This window comes from Saimiri boliviensis, chromosome 5 (genome assembly GCF_048565385.1).
Source record: "Saimiri boliviensis isolate mSaiBol1 chromosome 5, mSaiBol1.pri, whole genome shotgun sequence".
NCBI classification, from domain to species: Eukaryota; Metazoa; Chordata; class Mammalia; order Primates; family Cebidae; genus Saimiri; species Saimiri boliviensis.
In genome coordinates this window covers 105,390,412-105,396,792 of record NC_133453.1, presented here as the reverse complement: position 1 = coordinate 105,396,792, position 6,381 = coordinate 105,390,412, and positions in this window count along the sequence as shown.

The window sequence follows — 6,381 nt, the reverse complement described above, 5'->3', positions numbered from 1 at the left end:
GGAGCGGGTGGGACCCCAGAGCCTGCATGGGGAGTGGTGGGGTGCCAACCTGCCCTTCTGGTGTGGGGCTGGGTGCAGCAGAACCGTACATACTTAAGGAGCTGCCACAGAAGTAACTTAACCTAAGGAAACCAGTGTTTGTTCAAAGCCAAGTTTTCAATGTGTAGATTTCCTAAATTCTAGGAAAGCAGTCAGGGTTTTCAACTGACTTGGCAGTTTTTTGGGCTTCTTCATGGGTTGTGCTGGCTAAAAAGAGACAAGAAGTGTTTGAGTCTGTGGATGGGGCTTGTCCACGAAATCCCTAAAGCTGTGGGTCAAATGTGTAACGTCAGGACATTTTAGAAGTGGGGAGTGTCAAGTGAGTTCTGCAAAGCATTTGCAGAAGGTCACAACACACTCATGGTGACCCAGTGCTCCACGATAACCTGGAAGGCAGCACTTGCCTTCCATGTGTACACACACAGCCTCCCTGCCCCTCAGCACTCGATCGTCTTAGAAAACCTCCCACGTTTCATTTCAAATGAAGCTTGTTGAGACCTATTTATAGAAGACCTGGTAATCCAGACACCTTTTTTCAAAATCCAGGTCCAGGAAGTTCATGGTGAAGGGACCTAGTTAGTTCACCTGTGGTACAATCAGGACAGGCACAGAAACCTTATTCTAAGTCTGTGCCTTAATATTGTCAAAAAACAGTAGAGCAGGTCTGACCCTCTGAATCTCAGGAAGGTTTATTATCGACTGAAAGAGATTAACACATAGCCTTTGCTGGGGACAGTGGTGTGGTAAGTCTCTGCCCCATTCTAGGTGTTGCTACGCGTAGGGCTCTTGACAGCCTTGTAGCGCTGGGCTGGCATGGCATCCTCTGGCTGGATCTTTCGCGGCTGCTGCGTTCTGCCAGGGCCAACGCTCCCCCGAGGGCAGTGCTGCCTTTGTTTCTCCCTGAGGAGACACAAAGCACAATTAGAAATGGGTGAGCCCCATAACTGCAACACCTGCTGTACTCATGCTCCTTAAACATTTATGTTTACACATTTCTGTCAAAGCTACTTCACCTAGAGGCCCTGCATCAGCCCCGAGTCCTGAGGCTCAGAACTGATCAAGAAAGGCCATGCCCCATAAGCCCTTGGCAGTGCACAGGGCACCATTTAGGATGTGTCCCAGAAGGGAATCCATGCAAGCAGCTAACTGCCAAGGGAACGTTTTGAAAGGACAGCCACGGGTCCATCTAGGGAAAGGTAGGCGCATCCGGTCCACACCTGGCCTGGGCAGCAAACGTGGTCTGCCCTGAGGGTGCTGGCAGCAGCAGTAGCAGCAGCAGCAGGGACTGGCTGCCTCATCCTCCAGGTGTGTTCACATTGGACCGTACATCTGAGCTGCGCTAGGCAGTGACAGGCAGAAAGTATTCCAGTCACCAAGTCCTAGAATCAGGTTTCTGGTTTTTAGTCTGGAAGCTCTTACATTGTTTGCTTCCTACCCAAGTGTTCTGCAAATAGTGGTCAAGCCTCTTGCTCTCGGGTTTAGCTGCCAGATTCCCTGACAGGGTTACTGCTGCAGTCTGAATGCTTTGAGACTTTCCGTCTGACCACCAGTCTCACTTGGATGAAGACCACTGGTTCCGTTTCTTTGATTTGTAATTTGCTTACTTCACTTTTTTTGGTGAAGACAGCCAAGAAAGATCTGCAACCACACTTGGGCCAGAGCTTTGTTTTAATGGGAGGGACTTCCCTGGGCTCAGGGTGTTGACAGCAGCAGCAAGACTGACTGAGAGGACCCTCTAGGGGACAAATGTGCCCGGGTATTAGGCTTGCCCGTGGGGTCACAGCCCCCCATGTGGAACGCCTTGGCCAGGGCTCTCCCCAGCTCCGGCCTGGCTGGTTCTGCCCCATGGGCTCTAACCAGGGTATGTGTCCCCTGCCCAACTCAGTGCAGGGTCCCCCATTTTGTCCCCCGACCTTTTCCTTTTTTCTGACCCAAGGAGTACCTCGACCATGCTGACCTAGTCAGCTACATGTTCCCCTTGCAGGCTCAAACTCTGGCTGGGGTTTGCTTCTTCCCAGACACTGATAAACATGTTTAGGTTGTTGTGTGAAACACTGAAAGATCTGACATGTGGCTAAGCATGTGGAAACTGGCCCCGCCCCGGCCAAACTCCTAACTGCACACTGCAGCCGTGCCTAGGCAGAACCTCTTTCCTGGCTGTGCCTCATGAGGCCACACTGCAGCCCCCCTCCACATGCAAGTTCCCTAACAAAATCTTAGGACTAACCACCCTGGCATTAGCTAGCTCAATCCTGGGAAGGTTTGGGGCAGTCCATTGTGAGAACGCCCGTGCCACCAGTTTTAGGGTGACTCCAGACAAAGGCCCAGCTAACAGAACACCTAACCTCAATCCTGGTCCTTCCCTGGCCTCTTATCAAATGCAAACAGCCTGCAATGGGAAACCGCGTTCTTAGAGAAAAGATGCAACTGGGTGTCTAGGCACCCATTAGGTCACTTCTGTTTCACCATTTGTCACTTTGAACAAGTGAAGACTCCTGTGTCTGAGACGCCCTGGACCCTGGTTCTTCCAGAGGCACCTCCAGCTCCCTTTCCACGCTAATACCACAAAATTCTCCCCGCGCCCTGCAGGGATAGGGCGGCCCTCCTTGAGTTTCCGGGAGTTCTTCCTCAGAGAATGAGAGCTGTGCTCATTCCTGCCTGGTGGGTGGTGAGGGTGACACCGGTGTCACGCTGGGAACTCTGTCAGCTTGGCACACTTGACTCAACAAAGATGGAGTCAGGGCTGCCCTGAGCCAAGGAGGGGCGCAGCCAGGAACACGTGGTGGGTGATGTTTGGCCACCTCAGCCCAGCAGTGACTTGTGAAAAAGGCACAAAGCAGAAAACATTCGGTCACCACGCATCTCCTTTGGTACAAACTGCCATTATCCTAGTCCCCACTGATTGGTTGGGGGTGAGGAGTCTGTCTTCCATGAGTAAACGGGCCCTGCCACCCTGCAGCAGCTCCCATACTGGGCCAGCATCCTTCTCTGAGGCCACAGTCCCTTTGCGCCAGATCAGATCTGACTACAGAGTCAGATCTGTAGCCGTGTCCTAACCTGGGTGCTCAGGAGCCCATGCACTCTCAGGGTAACTAACGCCTTGCTCCCCACAGCACCCAACACAGCAGCCCCCAGATCTTGGCCTGACTCAGAGCCAGCTTCCCTTCAGCCTGCGCCATCTGAGCTTCCTCTCCTCCCCTCAGTAATGACACGGTCCCTTCTGGAAACAAGGATGAGAGGGAAGTAGAAAAGAACAAATAATGATACGATTTGTGTGTGTGTGTGTGTGTGTGTGTGTGTGTGTGTTGGGGGTGTGTTTAGAGACTGACTCTTGCTCTGTCACCTGGGCTACAGTGCTGTGATGCAATCACAGTTTATTGCTGTCTCAAACTCACGGCCTCAAGGGATCCTTCTGCCTCAGCCTCCGGAGTAGCTGGGACTACAAGCATGGGGCCACACCTGGCTAATAATGCTTATCTTTCAATCTGACAGGGTGGACAAGCCCTGGAAATATGAAACCAACGTAACTCTAAGCCATACCTGATGTTAAGAAAAACTTGGAAATCTTCAGGAATTGCATGCTCTCAGGGCTGATGGGGAGCCCTGTTCAAGGCTCTTTACCTTATGAAGGACAAGAAGGGCCAAAAGGAGAATGGCCTGCAGCACCTTTCAGTGAGAAAACCAGCTTTGCTTAGCCCTGCTCCCTGAGGAGGAGGGAGTCGGATGGGCTAGGCAGTCGGGTTGAACCAAGTGTGGCTGGAGGTTGGGGTGCGAGGGTGGGGTGACAGATGTCCTGGGCCTGGTCCCTGGAGGGCCCTCCTAAGTGCCAAAATAGTCAACGACCACTGAATATTAAAAACAGCCTGGCTCAGCAGGGGACAGTGGCTCATGCCTGTAATTCTAATACTTTGGGAGACCAAGGTGGCAGGATCCTTTGAGGTCAGGAGCTCGAGAGCAGCTTGGACAACATAGTGAGACCTCCATCTCTACAAAAAATTAAAAAATTAGGCAGGTGTGGTAGTGCGCACCTGTAGTTCCAGCTACTCAAGAGGAGGTGGATCATGTGAGCCCAAGGGGTTGAGGCTGCAGTGAGCTATAAGTGTGCCACTGGACTCAAGCCTGGGTGACACATACTCTGTTCCCAAAATAAAAAAAAAAATCAGCTTAAATACTTTAATCTAAAATATTCAACATATTATTTCAACATGTAATCAGTACATGTTATTCATGAGATATTGCATTCACCTTTGTTCTTTTTTTGGTTTGTCGGTTTGTACAGATGGGGTCTTGCTATGCTGGTCTCAAATGATTGAGACCAGGCTGGTCTCAAATGACGCTCCTGCCTCAGCCTCCCCAAATGCTGGGATTATGCGTATGAGCCACGATGCCCAACCTCATTCACATTGGGGTTGTTTTGAGGCAGAGCTCAGTCATTCAGACTGGAGTGCAGTGGTGCAGTCACAGCTCACTGCAACTTCGACCTCCCAGGCTCAAGCAATCCTCCCACCTCAGCCTCCCAAGTAGCTCGAACTACAGATGTGTGCCACCATGCCCTGCTAATTTTTGTATTTTTTTTGTTCAGACTGGGTCTCACTGTATTGCCCTGGCTAGTCTTGAACTGCTGAACTCAACAGATCCACCAGCCTCGGCCTCCCAAAGTGTAGTGGGTTTCTGCATTCCCTTTTGTACCAGTCCTTTGATATCTGCTGTGCATAACACACGCAGTGCAATGACCATGCCTACCATGTGTGGCTCGTGGTTCCTGTATCAGGCAGCACAGCTCAGGTAAGACTCACGGCTTCCACACTCCAAACATCACCTTATATACTCTAGACAACTTTTAAAATGTATAGTTTCCTTAACCTTAAACAAAATGCTTGACTGAATTTATGTTTCCCTCAATGACTCCAGACCCTCACCACAAGCGTTGCCCTCTGTGCTTCTGATTTTCTGTTTCCCTTTCCCTGTGGGGATGTGTGCGCTTGGTGGTGGTGGTCCCTGCAGGCCATCTGGACGGCTGGGGGACAAGCATCCAGAGGACCTGGGGCACCCGCTGCAGCTCACAGAGGCAGGCTCCCGTGGGCCTGGCCCGCAGCCTGGGGAACTCCACACCTGAGTCCCGAGGGAAATCTGTGACCTCCATGCCCCCTAGCCAGATCACTCCCACAAACCCCCTTATGTCCTCTATCCCAGATTCTGCCATTACTGGGGCAGTTGGAGCTCCATGTGGTCAGATGCTGTAAGATACAGGCCTGAGAGAGCTCTCACAATTCCATCTGTGGCCTCTGCCTCTCACTCGGCAGCACACTCCTGGTGTGGCCCCATTCCCCTCCACCTCTTCCTCAGGTTCCCCTGCATTCCCATGGGGACCCCGTGCCCTCATGTCCTGGCCTTCTGCTGCCCAGCCTACAGGGCCAGGTCCGGGCTATGCTTCCAGGACAGAGCCTCGAGGAACAAATGACCCTGAGGGGCCCAGTACTCCAGGCCACTGCTGTCCCTGTGCTAGGGGCTTCCTCCTGCTCCTCTCGGAGCCCCCGTTTGCTCACATGGCACCCCCTGATCTCCTGGTCCCTCTCCGTCTGCATCCCAGTGCCACAACCCCCACATACATCTTGACTGTGCCCCTCCACCTCCTTCCTCCCGCCCCGGGCCTGTTTGGATAGCACTCTGCCTCACCAGTCCCTCCTACCACCCAGCTCACACGCCTGGGGCCCTGTCGACCCCTCTTGCCCTGCCCCGTGTAACCTGTGCTGCTCTCTAGGCTCTGAAGCCTCCTCTCCCATCTCCACTGCTGGCAGGTTATTTTTTTTTTTTATTTTATTTTTTTATTTGAGGCAGGGTCTTGCTCTGTTACCCAGGCTGGAGTGCAGTCACGTGATCTCGGCTCACTGCAGCAATCCCCTTAGGCCCAGGTGATCCTCCCACCTCAGCCTCCCAAGTAGCTGGGAATACAGACAGACACCACCACACCTGCCTGGTGAGTTTTTGTGTTTTTTGTAGAGATGGGGTCTTGCTGTGTTGTCCAGTTTGGTCCTGAACTCCTGAGCTCAAGGGATCCACCTGCCTTGACTTTCCAAAGTGCTGTTGTGAGCCAACGCACCGGCCTCGCTAACGATTTTCCTCACGGCCTCTCACTGGACTGAGTGTGACCATCTCACTTCCCTGCCACACCCTCTGCAGTGAGAGCTGGGCCTGGCACCCAGAGCCCCTGAGTGAGCAGCAACATCCCCTGGAGTGACAAGGCCTCTGTTTCCAGTTTCTCCCTCCTGCTGGAAACTTGTCCCTCAATTGCTCATCTCAGCCTGCAGTCTGTGCACTCCTACTCCAGCTTGCCCCTCAGCC